The following is a 19,074-nucleotide window of genomic DNA, read 5'->3' as shown; positions in this document are numbered from 1 at the left end:
GTGAAGATTTATTGAGATATTTCTTGATAAGTTACTATCAGCTCAGCAGCATATTGAGACGTTCTTTGTTGGGTAGAATTTTATTTTGTTGACGTAAGGGAAACATTTTGGTATCTTGATGAAGTATTTTATTCCACAGTTGTCTTGGTTGGTCATTTAATTTTTATTTCTGGCAGCTTGACTAAGTTATTTAAGAAGAGGAACACCAACTGAGAAAGTTCTTTCATCAGCTTGCCTGTAGGCAAGTCTGTGTGATGTTTTCTTGATTAATGATTGATGTGACAAAACCAAGTCCATTGTGGGCAGTGCCATCTCTGGCCAGCTGGCCCTAGGCTGAATATAAAGCAGGATAAAGAAGCCATGAGAAGCAAGTCAGTAGGCAGCATTTCTCCATAGCTTCATGTCAGTTTCTGCCTCCAGGCTCCTGTTTTGAGTTCCTGCCCTGATTTCCCTCAAGTGTGGCTTGGTAGTTGTAAGAAGAAGCAAACTCAAATCCAGAGGTGGTGGTGCATACCTTTAATCCCAGCAGCTGGATCTCTGAGTTTAAGGACAGCCTGGTCTACAGACTGAGTTCCAGGACTGAGTTTCCAGCTCTACACAGAAAACTCGTCTTGAAAAAAAAAAAAAAAAAAAAAAAAAAACAGAAAAAAGAAGGAGGAAGAAGAGGTGGAGGATGGGAGGAGGAAGAGGAAGAAGAAGAGGAGAAAGAGAAGACAAACTCCTTTTTTGGTTTTGTATTTTTTGTTTGTATTTGTTTTGGTTTTGTGGGGGGTGTTTATTTGTTTGTTGGTTGGTCATGAAATTTTAACACAATAACAGAAACCTAAGAAAAATAGAAATTGGTACTAAAGGGTGGACTACAGCTGTGGCAGACCTGACCACGTTATGTTGGGGAAGGATTATGGAAGTTTAGAACTTTGGGCTAGAAACAAAAGCCATTGAGTGTTCAGAGTTTAAAGGGGCTATTGTGAGAACTTGGAGATATTACTGAGAACAGTGTAGACAATGGAGACCTGTCTGGTGATGTTTGAGAGAAAGCTTGAGAATCCCTTAGATTCTATCAGCACCATTTGATATTTTGAACTAAGAATCTGGGGGGGGGGGGTTGGTCAACTAGGGCTAAAGAATTGTCTCTGATTAATAAGAGACCAGCGTCATTGAGGAAAAATATTTTGGGAAGAGTTCTTTCAGAGGCAGCACACAGAAGGTGTGACCCAGACAACAGTGACTAGCGTGACAGGGTGACCATAACGACAAGGTAGTGGCATGCTGGGTCTGTGGTAACCAACAGCTCTCTGAGTGGATTTAAAAGACTCACTAAGAGGGGAATCATACACAATACTGGAAATCGCCCAGGCCTAGTGAAGTCATGGAGTTTGCTATGGGGTTGTGTCTGCTAATGATATCTGATGCTAAGCACATATGTTCACTAGCCTGACTACCTAAACAGCAATAGACATGCCAAGATAGACAGGAAAAGCTCAACCCTAGACAAAGAATTACAGGCCACTAAGTAATGCTATGATTGAGAGAAATAGTGTCCCCAGGGAAAAGCACATCAACATCAACTGATTATCCAAAACCAAGTATCAGCCCTGAAAACATACATACAAGTAACATTTTAGGGCTTTTCACAAACTGGCAAACAAGCAAACAAAATAAGATTTCTGCCCTATTTTTGACTGTGTAATGTATGTAGGAATTATTTTATCTTGTTTACAAGTCCATCAGAGAGCAAAATACCTTGCCCAATATTTTTGTATATTGTCAAGCCCAAATGTTTTATTTACTTTTATTAAAACATTTGCAGACAGACAATAACCATACATTTTCATAGTATAGTGTGATTTTTTTTATAAATTTATGCATCTTATGTTGCTTTATTCACACTGACTAGGCTTGATCAAGTCCATTTATGATTTTAAAAAAGATTTACTTTTTAAGGGTTTTTTAAAAAAGATTTATTTATTTATTTATTTTTTTGGTTTTTTCAGACAGGGTTTCTCTGTATAGCCCTGGCTGTCCTGGAACTCACTCTGTAGTCCTGGAACTCACTCTGTAGACCAGGCTGGCCTCGAACTCAGAAATCCGCCTGCCTCTGCCTCCCAAGTGCTGGGATTAAAGGCGTGCGCCACCACCGCCTGGCCGTTAATTTACATTTCTACAGACAGTCTATGAGTGCTTTCTTATAGTTTAGATTTGAAATGTTCCCTAAAGTTCATATACAGGGAGTTTAAGCTTTAATTCAGCAATATTCAGATAGAAAGTCTTGAAATGAGATTCGGTCATAAGGATGATAACCTTATAACCGGTTATGGTCAGGGTTAACCTAACGGAGTAACCGGATGGACTTTTGGGAAATGTGGTTTTGGAGGAATTTGGTGTGACTGAAGGTGTATGTTATTCCTGGCCCCTCTTTCTTTTTCTAGTCCTCCTCATCATGAGCTAAGTGGCTTTGATCAACCATGAACTCTGCCAAATGTTAAGAATAGTTATAGGACCAAAGCAATGTAGTAAAATGCAGTATGGACTAAAACTGCAAGTAAGCCAATCACCCATCATTGTAGTACTGTTTCAAAGCATTTTATAAAATGTATAAAAATATGTTCACCATATACCTGCCTTTGTACACCATATACCTGTCTTAACGTCTTTGTGGACATTCATCATTTTTGTCTACTTGAGGACAGTCACTCTCCTTCTACTGTGTAGCCCAAATTGACCTTGAGTAATCTTGCCTTGGCTTTCTGAGTGATTGGATTGTCAGTATGCCTTATGCCCAGCCCTAGAGAGATATTTAAAATACTTATTTAACTAAGAGGACTTTCAGATGAAAAGTAAGACTGTAAATCTGGTAGATGAGAACCAGGTTTGCTAAAAATTAAATAATACCAAAATTATGCTTCCTGAGCTTAAATATGTAGTCTCTCTCTCTCTTTCTCTCTCTCTCTCTCTCTCTCTCTCTCTCTCTCTCTCTCTCTCTCACACACACACACACACACACAGAGAGAGAGAGAGAGAGAGAGAGAGAGAGAGAGAGAGAGAGAGAGAGTAAACAAAGGACCTTAAATTAACCAAGAGTATCTTTCTAATTTAACCCAAGCTTGACAACTTTTCCCAGTTTCCCTAAGCCCAGGCTTCTGGTGCTGCTCTCAGTGTTGATCAGCCAAAGGTCTTATGTTGCAAACAGTTGAGGACAGTATTTGTTTTTCTGTTTGGCTTACCTCACTTTACCTTGTGTTACCCTAATCCAGCCATGATGTCACAAATGGTAGAATTTCAGTTTTAGGGAGGACTACTAACCTATTTTGTATACTGCCACCTTTTCTTTCTCCATTTTCCCCTTGATGAATGCTGTCCTCCTTTGACTAGTCTAGAAATGAACACGAGTGGGCAGGCATCTCTGCTACACTCTGGCTTCTAACATTTGGACACAGTGAACAGAGCTGATCGTGAGCAGAACGTGGCTTGGAGGGTCATCTAAGCTGTCTACATCACGAACTGTACAAATGTGTGAGACGATGAATAGATGGTTTCACTCTTGACATTCCACACTATATGTAGAAATCACAACATCACGTTCTATATCTAGGCCTGCAATTCCTATAGATAAAAAAAAAAAAGAACTATGTGGAAAATGGTGACCTAATGGTTTCAACTGTGTAGTCTTTAATTTTTCTCAACCTACTTTTAATAATGATTTTTAAATGCTTTTTTTAAAAAATCATTTATTTAGTTTATGTGAGTACACTGGTAGCTGTCTTCAGACACACCAGAAGAGGGTGTCAGATCCCATTACAGATGGTTGTGAGCCACCATGTGGTTGCTGGGAATTGAACTCAGGACCTCTGGAAGAGCAGTCAGTGCTCTTAACTGCTGAGCCATCTCTCCAGCCCCAATTTTTAAATGCTTTAACTTCCCTTCTAGTCCATCACTCACCAGAGGTAGTGGAAAAGAACCATTATTAGGATACGGGGGCAGTGGACCTGTTTAGAAATTGTTCTTTGGAGCAAATCCCATCTGTGTTGTCAGGAAATCAGCAGTTCAGTTCACAGAAATCATCAGTGGTGGCTTGATCCACTCGCAAACACTACACAAATATACCAGCAGTCCAGTTTGGTAGCATTGGGATAGCAACCAGAAATCAGCAGTGGTGGCATGACCTAGATGAGACAGCCAGGCCTCAGCCAAATTGAGTTAGCAGGAAGGGACCAGGATCACCAGGGATACCAGGAGTTCTTTGACTTGCCTTTCTCAGTGAATCGAAGATCAGCAAAGATGTGAGACCAAGAAGAGTTGCAAAGCTAGCTATGCAAGCAAGCTAAGCCCCGTCACTGTCCACTGAGTCCTACTTATACTCCTTCCAAACATCACGTGTCCTCCACGTCTTGCCTCAGCACATGAGTCTGTCTTAGCAAAACTACACATGAGTATGTGTCAGCTGACATTACTGTGCTAATCGGCCGGAGTCCGAGGAAGCGCCAAGAAGCTGTAGGAACCTCTCTAGAAGATTTTTGGTATGTTTCTTTCTATGGAGTCCTGACAAATGGAGCTCAACAGTGCATGTAAGCAAACCAAGAAATGTGTGTCATTAGCAAAGAATTCTTCATCATGTGTCCTTTCACGTGCTTGCTTTAGCAAAAAATCCTTTCACCTACGTCCACTTCAGCAAAACGTTCCTTCATGTGTTTCCAAAGAAACCAGAAGTTTCCACTTCACAACAGTCTCAATCAAAACTGTGGGTGAAGCTGATTGAGAAGTGGCTAAGTAGGCATCCTTTACCCTAATTCTTTTACGTGTCTAATTTAAAACATACAAAGATTACTCTCCCTGTTCTGATCACTTACTTCCATAAGTCATGAGGCTGGAAAGGAAATAGCTGGGGAGGGGCATGCTGTTCTTTGTTATTTCTATCTCTCTAGTTTGTCATTCACCTCGTTTAAATATTAACTGTCAGCTTAGCTATTGTTGTTTACTTACTGTGCCAAGAGCAGTCTTTGACATCCAGCTCTAATGGGCACACAGCCTAATGAATTCCACTGTCTGTTACAGGCATGGCAATCTCATGGAGTAAATTCATTACTGTACCTGTGATGTGCCATGTTTATCTGTTTTCTTTGAACTCTGCGTTTACCTGGGTGTTTTTGATGCTTCTGGAATATTGTAGCTGTTTCTCTCTTCAATCACGAAGTTCAAAAGTACTTTAAAAACTCAGCTCAGGGTTTACATCTCCCACCACTTCAATCACTAGCTGTCTGCAGAGGGAAGTCTGCCTTTAGGGTTCTGCTCTTCAAGTTCACTGTGAGTGCCCTTTAAGTTTAAAGCATTACAGAAGCTGTGGGGACGCCGCATCTGTGAAGCTACAGGCACCCCCATCTCTAAAGGACACCTTCCTTGCCTACCATCTTGTGTTGAAACACAAAGGTTGTTTCGAATATTTGTTTTAGGGGCTTTAGTACTGTGAGCAGAAAATTCTATATTATTGTTTCAAAACCCTGTTAAGTCTCTGTGTGTTTGGGGGAGATTGTTTGCTTTGGGGATGCAGCATGTAGATTTTACAGTTACAGCATGAATCTCGGAGTGATGGTGGAAATGAGCAAAACCACTCAGCCCTTGTGGCTGTTTAATGAATGAACCAAGTTCATTTTGGCAGCATCTAAAAACTATGTAAAATATGAAGCTACAGTTTCTGAGATTTATTTTTATTTATACACGTGTGTGTGTGTGTGTGTGTGTGTGTGTGTAATGTGAGTGCAGGATGCCTCTGGAAAAGCAGCAAGTGATATTAATTATTGAGTCATTCCTCCAATGACTTAGTGAGGTCATTGTTTTTCATAGCTCAGTCATTCTTCTAGAGATTTTGTAGAGCCAAGGAAGTGTTTGATTCCAAAACAAAACAAAACAGACAGGAGCCAATCTGATGCAACTCACAACAGGCTCTTTATTCTATTCGAGTTAGCTTGGGACCCCCAATATGCCGCTGTCATGCAGGACAGTTTTGGTGGTGGGGGAGCCCGGAATATCTATCAGGGCAAGGTTTTATAGTAAGCAGAAGTGGGGGATAAGTGTGAAAGCATCTAATTGGAAAGCTATCATGGCCTTTAACATAACTGGTTGGTGCTGAGTGTCAAATCATAAACTTAATCTCTGCTTCCTTCTGCATTGGTGTTGTTAGGCAGGAGGTTAGCTTGTAACCTGGGTGTGCAGGTTTGTTGGGGGAATAACCTGGAGACACTGGTCTTTTTGAGGGTGTAACCTGGAGATGCTGGTCTTGTTGGGGATTATCCTAGAGACTGGAGCTAGGCTTGAGTTTTGTTGGGGGGGGGGGCAACTTGGAAACTAATGCTAGGTACTAGCCTGTTAGTTTACCTGAGTTCAAACTCCAGTTCTCTAAAATGGAGTCTGAACTTAAAAGATTTGGCCTCTCAATTTGCATAAAGATTTCACAGACCCAAACATCTTTTGATAACATTCAAAAGATATTGAATAAATGCATATTCACACGTCAAACTACAGACCATTACATATCACTTTGGTATGTTGGCCACTCTGCCCTAGCAGAACCAGTGCACTGGTGCTCACCTTCTCATTCATTTCTTATGACTCACAGTGTCTCCGGATGTACTTACTGCTCAATGTGCAAATGGCACAGTATGAGGTATGTATCAACTTGAAGACTCCTTTTTACCTCACTGAGGGTTGCACATCTTGCCTGCTCTGGGGTGAGACTTCTATGGAGACAAGTCCTGCTAAGTATGTTCCACATCTCAGTGTATAACAGGCTCCTGCTTCAACAGGGAGGGAAAGAGGGCATCTTTGTGCAGAACATCCTATTCTTCCTAGCTGTGATCATGAGTGCTGCACACTTGGTAGTTTTAAACAACAGGCATTTGCTTCTCATAGTTCTGTGGGCTTGGCAGAGGTGGTTTATACTCAAAACTCCTCTTTCTGGATTCCAGATTTTTGCCATTTTTCTAACTTCTATTTCTTCAAGAGTCTTGATCTAATTATGGGGAATACACTGATATACTGTCAGGAACCAATACTTAAGACCACAACTACTAACGCCTTCCCATGGAGATGTGTATCAGGGTGGGAGGGAAGGAGATAAATATTCAGTCCGTAGCAGGTATCTAGAGCATAATCAATTTGTCTTCTGGATGAAGAGAAGTCAATCCAAAGAGAATTCTAGAAAATCCATTGACCTGGCCCAGCTGGTCTTTCTCCAGCGATACTAGGAAGGAAGATAAGAGGATGAAAAGATAAAAGTAAGTAAGCAGAGTTCGGGAGCTATTGCACAAGCTATGCCTATGCCAAGCCAGCTTATTAAGTACAGACTCTTATATACAAACCATATTCAGCGTTGGGGATGGGACAGAATTAGCAGAAAGCTACTGTACAATAGAATAAAATCAGCAAGAAGCTAATCAAACAATGTTGTACAAAAGGAACACAAAATCTCTCAAGTTTGTCACAGACCAAGACATAATTACCTTGGAACTGATAACCTAAGCTAAGAGGATTTCTCAGGATCCAAAGCCACAGACCTCCGTCCCCCAAGACCCTGGCTTCAGGCTGTTACTGGCTTTGCCAAGTATGTTCTTGATTTTAGACGAGGAATTATGTTCCTTCTCCAAGCATCGGAGCCTCAGGGAAAATGTTGAATGAGCCTGACTCTCAACAAACCGCTAATTCATTGAGCTGAGTTGCTTCAAAATACAATCTTCTCTTATTGCTATCTATGTTTTCTGTTTATATATTAAAGCAAAGTGCCCTGCAGACATTTATACTTGGAATTTAAAGCACAAGAGGATTTTAAAGAAACAGTGGGTCTGTTGGGAAAGATTCGCAGCCACAGAATGCATCTAAGAATTGAAGGGCAGAGCATCATTGTCTAAAGAAGACACTGAGTCACTATGGAAACATGCTTTCTTTCCATGGAGATGGAGGCAGATGGATAAGGTTACTATGGATAAGGATACTATTTAGTAACAAGTTCTATCAAGTAGCCACTGCCTTTGGCTTCTGCATTTTTGTAGAACAGTCTATTTTCTTTCCTGGGAGTTTCCAGGAGCAGAAAAGTTATTGGTTAGGTGATGTAAGAATTTTACCTGTATCTACTCAGTCTCTCTCTCTCTCTCTCTCTCTCTCTCTCTCTCTCTCTCTCTCTCTCTCTCTCTCTCCCTCTCTCTCTCCTCTCTCTCTCTCACACAAACACACCATATGTGTGTGTATACACACACACACACACACACGTTTGTCATCACGATTCTTAAGAACAGTAGAATGAACCCTGAGACTATGAGGTAGTACTCATATGAGACTATGAGTATGTACTCAGTCGTAAGTATGTTCAGAGCTATGCTCAGCAACAATCTGACAAGTTCATTGGCTTTACTCCCTGTTGTCTCCTTTTGTAATCAAGGCCTTCTAGATGTAAAATCTTATGTCTTAGGGTAGTAATCAAAGGCCATTACTGCCAGCAGGGCACATTCAGTGCAGCCCACTCGGCTGAAAATATAGACCTGTGTGATGCACCCCGGCAGCAATCGGCTTCTCTGGGCCCAGGAAGTCAAGCAACATCTGTGGCAAAGTGGGGCAAGTGAGACAGAGATCCAGGACAGGGAGGTTATCCAGGGAAAAGTACATCCGTGTCTGGAGTCTGGGGTCCATGAGGGAGAGAAAAATAATGGACGTGTTTCCCATTAAGGTGAAGATGTAAGAGACCAGGACCATGCCAAAGATGGGATCGCTAGCCACAGATGGATAATAGGAGAAGCCCAGCATTCGAATGTATTGGGAAAACTCATGTTTTGTCCTTTCTTCGTCACATGCATTATTTATGCCTCAAAGGAATCATACAGGTTATTAGGATAGATGAGACTTTTCTGCTTTAATAACTCCATGGGAAAATCCTCAAAACTCCATATGCAGTGATGTGCTAGATAGCTTTATGTCAACTTAACACAAGCTAAAGTCATCTGAGAAGAGAAAACCTTTGTTGAGGAAAAGCTTCCACAAGATTAGGCTGCAGGCAAACTGAAGGGCATTTTTTTTTAAGGATTTATTTATTGTATGTATATGAGTACACTGTTGCTGTCATCAGACAAATCAGAAGAAGGCATCAGATCCCATTACAGATGGTTGTGAGCCACCATGTGGTTGCTGGGAATTGAACTCAGGACCACTGGAAGAGCAGTCAGTGCTCTTAAGTGCTAAGCCATCACTCCAGCCCGACGGGAATTTTCTTAATTGGTGATTGCTGTGGGAGGTCCCAGCCCACTGTAGCTGTGGACACCCTGGGCTGGTGGTCCTGGGTCCTGGTAGGTTGAGCAATCAAAGGGGAGCAAGCCAGTAAGCAGCACCCCTACATGATCTCCGTATCAGCTCCTGCCTTTAGGTTCCTGCCCTGTTTGGGTTCCTGTCCTGACTTCCTTCTATGATGAACGGTGCTGTGGAAGTGTAAGCCAAATAAACCCTTTACTCCCCAATTTGCTTTTTGGTGTCAGTGTTTCATTACAGCACTAGTACTCCTAAGACAAATGGTAAATTATTCTCCATAATACTTTTGAGTATTTCTCTAATACCCAGCTGACTTTATATACTGCAGAACCGTTTCCTATCGAGTAAGCTTAGTTAGAACTTGGATTTCTTAAACCTAATGAAAAATTGATATAACCCCATTAATTCAACTAGCAATCTGCCTAGGCAAATCTTTCACTCGGTTTCTCTACCCCACAATTTATTTTTATAAAAAAGTCTTCCCACAACATTTTTTTGAGTTCTTCTACCGTATTCATACTACCGCCATGTCATATGGAAAGTATCACACAGTCCTTGTATCCAGCATATCTCAAGAATATATTTCATAATTAAATAGCTCATAATGTGTCATTTAAATCCATGCAGGTGAAGGATGGATGCAAATGAAAAGATGGGGGTTAATATTTATGATGTAGCCATATAACCCTGTGACCTCTTTCTATCGGGAACCCATGAGGTAGAATTTCTCAATGTACAGATGATGTTAAATTACTGTAAGCTGTATGTAACACAGAGTTTTATCCTATTAAGTGCATTTATATGCTTGCTCAACTCTTGTCACCATCCATGTCTAGAACATTTTGATTTATCAAACTCAAACTAGCAAGATGGCAGTTGTGCACACCTTGCATCCCAGCACTAAGGAAGCAGAAGCAGGCAGATCTCTGTGAGTTAGAGGTCAGCCTGGTCTACAAAGCAAGTTTCAGGAGAGCCAGGGCTGTATAAAACAACAACAAAAAAACCCAACCAACGAAAGAAGAACAACACCCTCAAACTAAACCCAGTAAGCAATCTCTCCATGTCCACCCCAATCCTATACCTTGATACCCATCATTTTCCTTGTTTTATGTTAATTTCAACTAGATTCAATGCCTTAGAAAAACTCCATAACCCAGTATTACAAACTTGCCGCTGGTTACTTTCATTTACATTGTGCAGCTCATTCATGGATGCATCAGCCAGTATTGGAGAACCATTCATCTGCCTTCTCTGCTCTTTTTTTTTTTTAAATAAATTTGAATTTTCATCAATTGGAGTCTTTGATGATGATGCCTTGTCCCTAGGTCACCCTTCATAACCCTCTAATGCAGGTCTTGATGCGTCTGCACTGATCTATGTATCAGTTGCAGCTGCAATGACACAGACAGGATTTTAGCCTCCTGAAATTTCCTCTCCTAAACATCTTAGTCAACTTCTTTTAAATTCAACCTCTCTCAAGTTTTCAGGACATGGGAACAATACAGCAGATTTTTTGCTTGGGATATAACATGAACGGTCTCCAGTCCTGCTGTCATAGAGTCCATTTCCCTATAAACTTCATGCTTTGGATATCTATTATCTTCACTCCTCTTATTTTGGTATTGTCATTTCCCACTAGAAAGTTCATTAAGCTTTGTCCTCAGCAGTCCAAGCCAGGGATTCCGTAACCCATAACTCTAGTCTGTACACGTTCTTTCTACAACAGCCTACAAAAGCCCCAGACCTATGAATGACTTTTCTGTATTAGCTACTTTTCTCATTGCTTCAACACATCAAAGGCTACTTACAGAGAAAGGGTTTATTGTGACTCATAATTTGGGGGTAGAGTCCAGCAAGCAGAAAATGTGTGACTACAAAAATGGCAATAACTATAGTGGCACAAGCGTGAAACAGCCTGTCATATTGTGTTCGTGTAGCAGAGAGAAAGAGAGAGAGAGAGAGAGAGAGAGAGAGAGAGAGAGAGAGAGAGAGAGAGGGAGGAGAGAGAGAGAGAGAGAGAGAGAGAGAGAGAGAGAGAGAGAGAGAGAGAGAGATCTGAGGAGAGGGAAAGGGAGAGGAATGGTGGTGTTGGTAGTGTTCTCTCCTCTCCTCTTTGTCAGACCAGGATCCAGATCTTTGGATGGTACCCACCACTTTCAGAATGAGCCTTCTCTACTTAGCAAACCTCACCCTGGAAACACAATTCTTCCCATTTCCATCCTTCTCTAATTTTTTATTTCTTTCTGCGTGATTCTGTTTAGTGCTATTTTGTCACTATGGAGGCTGTTTCTTTGCTAGGCATCTGCCTGAAGTGTAAACATAAAGACGTCTCCTGTCTTTTCTGAAACTGGCCCTTCTCCCCGTAACGCTGTGAATGACTTTTTAAAAATGTATACATATTTGTATTTTAAGTGGCACACATATATTGCGTATGATCCTGTTCACACCCACACGGAGCTAATATCTCATTCACACTAATCCTGAGCAATCTTCACAAGTTGCAGTTCTTATTGGACCACCCTATATTACAGCCCATTAGAACCCTCAGAGCCTCAGCATGGCCTATGTGTTATTTCCTCTCATCAGAGTAATTCCCTCCACCACTGTCAGCACTTTGCAATAAAAGCACTGACTTCCACCTACCACCTTTGTGCGGGTGAGTGTCTGCCTTTCCTTACTTACACTTGCTGGATGTGGCTTCTTGACAGCTGTCATTTTCTCTGTGAGACTTCCCATCATCTGCCCTTGTTACTATATTCCATTTGTGTTCCACATGCCAGTCACTCTCAGGCCTCCTCTATCTGTGCCTTACAAGTACTTTAGGAGTTTATGTTTCCCAGAGACTCAGTTTTGGCCTGTGTACAATTTAACTAGTACGTGAATGGGGTTGTGGCAGCACATGCCTTTAATCCCAGCAGAAGCAGGCGGATCTGAGTTTGAAGCTAGCCTGGTGTACAGAGCAAGTTCCAGGACAGCCAGAACTATACAGAGAAACCCTGAAGGGAGAGAGAGAGAGAGAGAGAGAGAGAGAGAGAGAGAGAGAGAGCCCTGGATGAATGCATGAATGAACAGATTCTAGGATTAATCAGATGGGCATATGTAATTAGCTTCTATCCTATTAACCATAGTTATTTCTCTAAACATTGTGTCACACAAATGGTCACATAAATTATCTTGCCAGCCTTTCTTTTTTGTTGTTGTTGTTTTTTTGTTTTTTTGTTTTTTCGAGACAGGGTTTCTCTGTGTAGCCCTGGCTGTCCTGGAACTCACTCTGTAGACCAGGCTGGCCTCGAACTCAGAAATCTGCCTGTCTCTGCCTCCCAAGTGCTGGGATTAAAGACGTGTGCCACCACCACCCAGCTTTGTCAGCCTTTCTTTTTAATTTTATAGCACATGTAGCTGTTTTTGTCCATAGTCACTTTCAAGTGGTATTTATTTTAGCTACAATTCAAAATTCTTTCCATTTGTCATCTCAAATGCTACTAATCACTTTAGACTTGGTTCAGACTTTGTTTTAATGAAGCTATTTTCCCGTAGTATCATAAAATACAAGATGACAGACATTTTAGTTTGTTGTGTTACAATACTTATATAAATATGTAACCAAATACTTAACCAAATACCTAACATGTCCTGGATCCATTGTTCTGATATTGTTCTTTGTGTTTTGTTTTTTTGAAGTTCACATTTTCTTTACCATTAGCATCTCAAAGCACACAAAACTTCCTATGTGGGCTGGAGAGATGGCTCAGTAGTCAAGAGCACTTGCTGTTCTCTCAGAGGACCCAGGTTCAATTCCCAAGCCCCACATGGCAGCTCACAACTGTCTGTAATTTCAGTTCCAGAGGATCTGGTACCCTCACACAGGCATTACATGCCAGCAACACATTAATAACACTTAATTAATTAAAAATTCTGTGTAAATTCCTTTAAGATGTGAAAACCAGTAGGCTGGTAAGTGAAAGGAAAGCATGATTAGGTTGAAGAACATCTCCTAGCTGCTTTTATTTTAAAGTTTGTTTTTTTCTATCCCATTTGCTAGAATGGTCCCCCGCACTGACTGAGAGAACGTTCTTTCTGATCCTTTGTGAGACTCACAAAGGGGGAAGGTAGTCTATTACACCATTGAGCCATTGGATGGCCACCCGCTTACCCAGGCTGACGAAGGAAGGAATGTAGAAGGAACAAGCAACGGGAAAGCTGAGACCTTAGTCAGAGATACGTTCTTCTTCAGCATCACAAGGAAGAATAACCACAGCCCAGCCGACAAGTGGGATCTGATGATGTTGAGGGAAGCTGGGGTTTCTGAGGGTTACCCCTTGCATCCTCTGAGACCTAAGGTAAATTGTCTTGTAAGGATAATTAAGTCTAGGGTCTGTTTGTAGAGCAGAGGAATCTAGTGGGAATTGTGCTTCTTTTAATTTGTTGTGTCTAGAATAATATTTGCTCTGGGGAATATGCCTGAGTGAGCTACACACGTAACACCAGACAAAAAATATTTCATCAAACAGAATTGAGATAGTCTGTGGTGTCATCGAGTTCCCAGGATTCCCAACTAAGGTTGTGACATGGGCAGTCTGATGTCTACTTTCTTGAGGACAACAGTAGACTTCAAATATAACCAAGTCACTTCAACAAAACACTTGAGATTGTTATTTATTTATTTAGGCAGGGTTTTTCTGTGTAGTTCTGGGTGTCCTGGAACGCACTCTGTACATCAAGATGGCCTCAAACTCAGAGACTGACCTGCTTCTGCCTCCCAAGTGCTGGGACTAAAATCATGCACCACCACTGCTTGGCTAGGTTTTAATTTTCTTGCTATAAGAGTGTTGTAACTGGTCTTTGCTACTCTGCGGGTTCTTCTTTTTCCTGCTCTTTATACCCCCAGTTTTGCCCCTGTCACTAGATAGGAGAGAAAGAAGGAAGGATAGAGGAGAGAGAGAGAGAGAGAGAGAGAGAGAGAGAGAGAGAGAGAGAGAGAGCTAGAGATTCCTGAATCTAATTTCTTTCCTTTAGTTTCTTCTTTGAGCACGACTACTAACAAATTGCAAACAATTCCCCTGAACGACCACTACCCACCCTGTCTATTGGGACTCTAGCATTTATAGACCCTCTGAAAAGTTCCCAGCATTCCAAATGTCACACAATCACAGAAACTATCTGAAGGTGGCAAAACCATGCTTCCCCTAGAGTGCGAGGCAAAACATAGTCAGCTGCTGTGGACAGCTGAAAGAAGCCCCATATCCCACACCCAGGGTTAAACCAAACACACATTCTTCTGGTATTTCTGTGTTTTTAAAAGAAACCAAAATTCTAGAGTTCTCAAAACTGTTGCTATATAGGGGAAACATTTTGGCATCTAGAGGGAACATATTTCACAATTCTACTTTCCTAGAATTTTACTTTCCCCACACTGTAGTTCCTGTTTTCTCTAGTCTTCCAATGTTGCTCTCCTCAGTTACCTTCAAGGAACTTCAGAGCCTCAACAGCCTGACATTTTTTCGTTTTTTAATTTTCTGTGGACACCATGTCTGTTCTACCTAGCTAGTGGTGAGCTGGTGTAAGCCCCAATCATAGGCAGAGTGGTCACAACCTTTCCTCTTCAAGCCCCTGCCCACATTTGAAGTATACCCACTGTTTCCTTCTGTTTTCTCCCCATTTCCTTAAAATGTAAGACAGATTTAGTCACAGAGAGGCCAGAACATTCGTGTGCCCTTCAAGTCTACACCAACTTTCCAATGTTCTCTGGATCATAGTAGGTTTAAATTTTATGTGGAAGGGAGCGTGGATCTTAATGGTAGAACCACTTCTATTAGGTTTAGGGAAGATTCATGGGAGAACAGCACAGGATAGAAATTGAAGTGAAGGAATATAAAAAGAACAAATCAAGATTTCAATAAAGTATGTCTTTTTAGCAAGAGAAGTGACTGTTCTTGATGTAATAAAATAATTTATGGACCCATACTACCTCTTATATATTGCTACATGTACCAAGTTTCCTTAAATGTTGGTTTCCTGTGTCTTGAGAGTCACTTCAGTTTTTGTAGAATCATAACTTCTGTGTGTGATTAAAATATCATCATATTTAGAAAGGCATGAACAAGCTTATTTTCCTTAATTTAAGAAAATAATTTATTTATTTTTATTTTATGTGCATAGGTGTTTTGCCTGCATACATGTATGTGCATTGTGTGTATGCGTGCTGTCTGCGGAGGCTAACGGGGGTATCGGGTGCATCGACACTGGAGTTGTTGGATGGCTGTAAGCTGCCGCATGGGTTCTGGGAAATGAATCCTGGTTTTTTCAAAAACAGCCAGTACTCTTTTTTTAAGATTTATTTTTTTTATTTATATGAGTACAGTACAGTTGTCTTTCAGACACACACTAGAAGAGTGCATTGAATCCCATTACAGATGGTTGTGAGCCTCCATGTGGTTGCTGGGAACTGAATTTAGGACCTCTGAAAGAGCAGGCGGTGCTGCTGAGCCATCTCTCCAGCCCCAGCCAGTACTCTTACCTGCTGAGCCATCTCTTCAGTGTCCAAACTTATTTATTTTATGTACTAAAAATGAAAATGTGGCCTAGCAGAGGTGGTACACACCTTTAATCTCAGCACTTGGGAAGCAGAGACAGGTATCAAAAGCATTTCATTGTCATTTCATGTATTGGTGATCTAGATATAATGAATATTCCACAAAGAAGAGCATTCATTGGTCACTTTGCATGTAATAACCTTATATGCAAACTTTTGCATAATATATAAAGTTAAGGCATACAGATCTGTACATGTTTATAGACACCCTACATAGGACTGCCTGAGGTTGTGTTCAGCAACAATCTGAGTAGCCCATTGGGTTTACTCTTATCTCTCCCTTTGAAAACAAAGCCAATAGTCCTAAACAGTTATAGCTCAGAAGCACACCCCTGGGCTTATTCTCCAGAGTGTACCACCTGACCTGCTCTTTGTGCTCTTCTTTTTCTTGGAAAACAAGGTAGCATTAACAATAAGACAATGTTAGTCTATCAAGATTCCTATGTATCTTTTCCTCATGCAAAGATAAATTTCGCAATTTAAAAAAAGCAACAGGTGGTATGAGGAAATATACTTACTCCTGAATTTAATTCAAATAAGCTGGTAACTCCAATTTCATATCACCTGGGACTGCTTTCTCTGTTCTGCCGAGCATTAGAGAGGGGGCAGATGCCAGATGCTAGAGGCAGAAGCATTGTGAAGAAATGCTTCATTGTGAGGAGAGCACTCGAATTCACCTCTAGACTTTTTGGAAACGTTGTCTACACTCTGAAAGAATAGACAGAGGTCCAAATCATTTTTGGTAAAAACACATGTTGTTTTTTCTTGGAAAAATGGGGTGGGGGGCTTTAACTTGGTTATCTATAGCCTGGAAGACCAACGTTTGAATTCTTCATTAGTTGTTTTCCATTTTAACAAGTTCAGGTTGTGTTTTATCTAATTTAATGGAGGCATAAAGAAAAATATTCTAGAGCTAGGAAGTAGTGACATATGCCTTTAATTCCTACACTCAGGTGGCAGAGGCAGGTGGATTTCAGTAAGTTTGAGGCCATCCTGGTCTACAGAGCTAGTTACAGGATAGCCAGGGCTACACAGAGAAACCCTGTCTTGAAAAACAATCAAACAGGCATGCAAAAACAAAGCTATTCTGAGAACGGGCTCTACTTTGGATGGCCACCAGCAACTAGCCATTTGACCTTAAGCAGTCAGTATGATTAGAAATTAGCGTTTCCTATGTAAAGTTAGACGCTAATGTCCTCTTTTACAAACTGTATGCAATACTGTCTTTCTGGTCAATAAAAATGTGGATAGCCAGAATCCAAATATTGTATATATTTCATATTGCACATCTCAAAAAGTTACTATCTCCAAGCAAGAAGTGGTACTGATAGTACTTAAACCAAACCAAACCAAAACCCAAAGTTAAATGCAAGTCAGACGTGATGGTTTACACCTGAAATTCCAGGACTAGAGAGGCAGGGGCAGACAGATCTCTGTGAATTCAAGGTTGGCCCGAAATAACTTGGGGAAAAACCCTTAAACTAAAATGAAGTTCATTTATATTTCATATATAATACATATATATACATATACATATACATATACATATATATATAGAGAGAGAGTCAAAAAGTAACTTTATACAATATTCTTAGTGCACCTGTGCTTTGCCTATGGCCCATTTTATAACGTCAAAGGTATGATTTTCCACTCATAGTGGAGAGTGTCACATTGGTACTAAAAAAGCTTAGGACTTTGAAAATTTAGATTTTAGATTTTCAGATTTAGGATGCCTAACTTGAGTAGGCATCCTAAATCTTGTGTTTGACAAGATTTAGATACCCATGCAACACAATGATATCAATAAGATATCAGTGCAATGCAATGACTTGGGTTGCATTGATATCTTGGGTGCGATCAGAGAAGAGTTGACAAGCGTGAAGCCTTTGAGTTTGAGACTGACCTGATCTGTATTTTTGAATAGGAAGCATCTTTTCCCTATCTGTATGTGTCACTCTGGAATGCCTTTACTCTGTTTTCCTTATCTCTATCAACTATCCACAACTTCAGTGCACCCACAGACCTATTTTAATTACAGTAAGACACTAAACAGACTGCATACAATGTTGTGGAAACACACACAAAAATGAGACAACAAACATGACTTTTTCTCCAAGCTGTCATATTTATGAGTATGGTATTTTTCACATTGGAAGACATCAACATCAGTAAAACCATAGCATTTTGTGCTGGGGATGTGTGGGTTCCCCATGAAGAGAGACTTGCCCTTAAGCTACCGTTTGAATAGGAAGAGCTGCCTCGGTCATCTGCACCTTCCCCTTGATGTTTTCCATAGCAAGCTGGTTCTAAGAAGGCTGACTACGGATGGGAAAGCAAAGGACACACCGTTCCATTGATGTACATCTAGCTTGTTTCCAATTCCTGCCTATGATGAATAGAACAGCGATGGACATGGATGAGCAATTATCTCAGATGAAAGATGGAGAGTCCTTTGGGGAGATGCCCCAAACTGGTATAGCTGGGTCTTCAGGTAGATCTATTCTCAGCTTCCCAAGGAACTGCCACACTGACTTCCATAGTGGCTGTACAGTTTGGTACTCCCACCAGCCATAAATAAATGCTTCCCTTTTTCTACATCTTTTCTTGTATGTGCTGCCATTTTGTTTTATTGATCTTGGGCATTCTGAGAAATATAAGATGAAATCTCAAAATAGTTGTAATTTGCATTTCCCTGATGGCTAAGGTCATTGTACATTTCTTTAAGTGTTTCTCAGCCATTTCTGTTTCATCTTTTGAGAACCCTGTACTTAGTTTTGTACACCGGTTTTTACTGGGGTCTTTTGATGTTCAGCTTTTTTTGAGGTTTTGTGTGTGTGTGTGTGTGTGTTCTACATACTAACCTGCTATCAGATGTATAATTAGTAAAGATATTTTCCAACTCTGTATGCTGCTGCTTTGCTGGAGTGATGATCCTTTACCATACAGAAATTTTCAGTTCCCTGAGGTCCTTCCTATCTCAGTTCAGGTTCCGAGTCTGTTCTTAGGCCCTGATCAATGGGTAGTGGCTTGATTACAATTGTTTTTGCCAACTGCATTGATCTGGTTTTTTGAGTTGTGTTGGATCTAAGTGGACACAACAAGACCACCAGCAGGGCTTTTTTTTTTTTTTTTTTTTTTTTTTTTTTTTTTTTTTTTTTTTACCATTCAGTATTGTTTTAGTCTATCTTGGATTGTGTGTG

The 19,074-nt window shown here is 40.7% G+C and overlaps 1 long non-coding RNA gene across 3 annotated transcripts; it reads left to right on the top strand.

Moving 5' to 3' along the window:
• Nucleotides 1-341: 341 nt before the first annotated feature.
• LOC143442794 (uncharacterized) lies at nt 342-18,773 on the top strand. Of its 3 annotated transcripts, none has more exons than XR_013111285.1 (3): nt 342-729; nt 13,325-13,622; nt 18,171-18,773. It is a non-coding gene; the product is annotated as an uncharacterized LOC143442794 (long non-coding RNA). The 3 variants fall into 3 exon arrangements; XR_013111286.1 differs by lacking the exon at nt 342-729 and adding an exon at nt 4,454-4,517; XR_013111284.1 differs by lacking the exon at nt 342-729 and adding an exon at nt 4,454-4,565.
• The last annotated feature ends 301 nt before the right edge of the window (nt 18,774-19,074 follow it).

This window comes from Arvicanthis niloticus, chromosome 6 (genome assembly GCF_011762505.2).
Source record: "Arvicanthis niloticus isolate mArvNil1 chromosome 6, mArvNil1.pat.X, whole genome shotgun sequence".
Lineage (NCBI taxonomy): Eukaryota > Metazoa > Chordata > Mammalia > Rodentia > Muridae > Arvicanthis > Arvicanthis niloticus.
The sequence above is the reverse complement of the archived record's forward strand: the minus strand, read 5'-3'. Positions and strand labels throughout refer to the sequence as shown.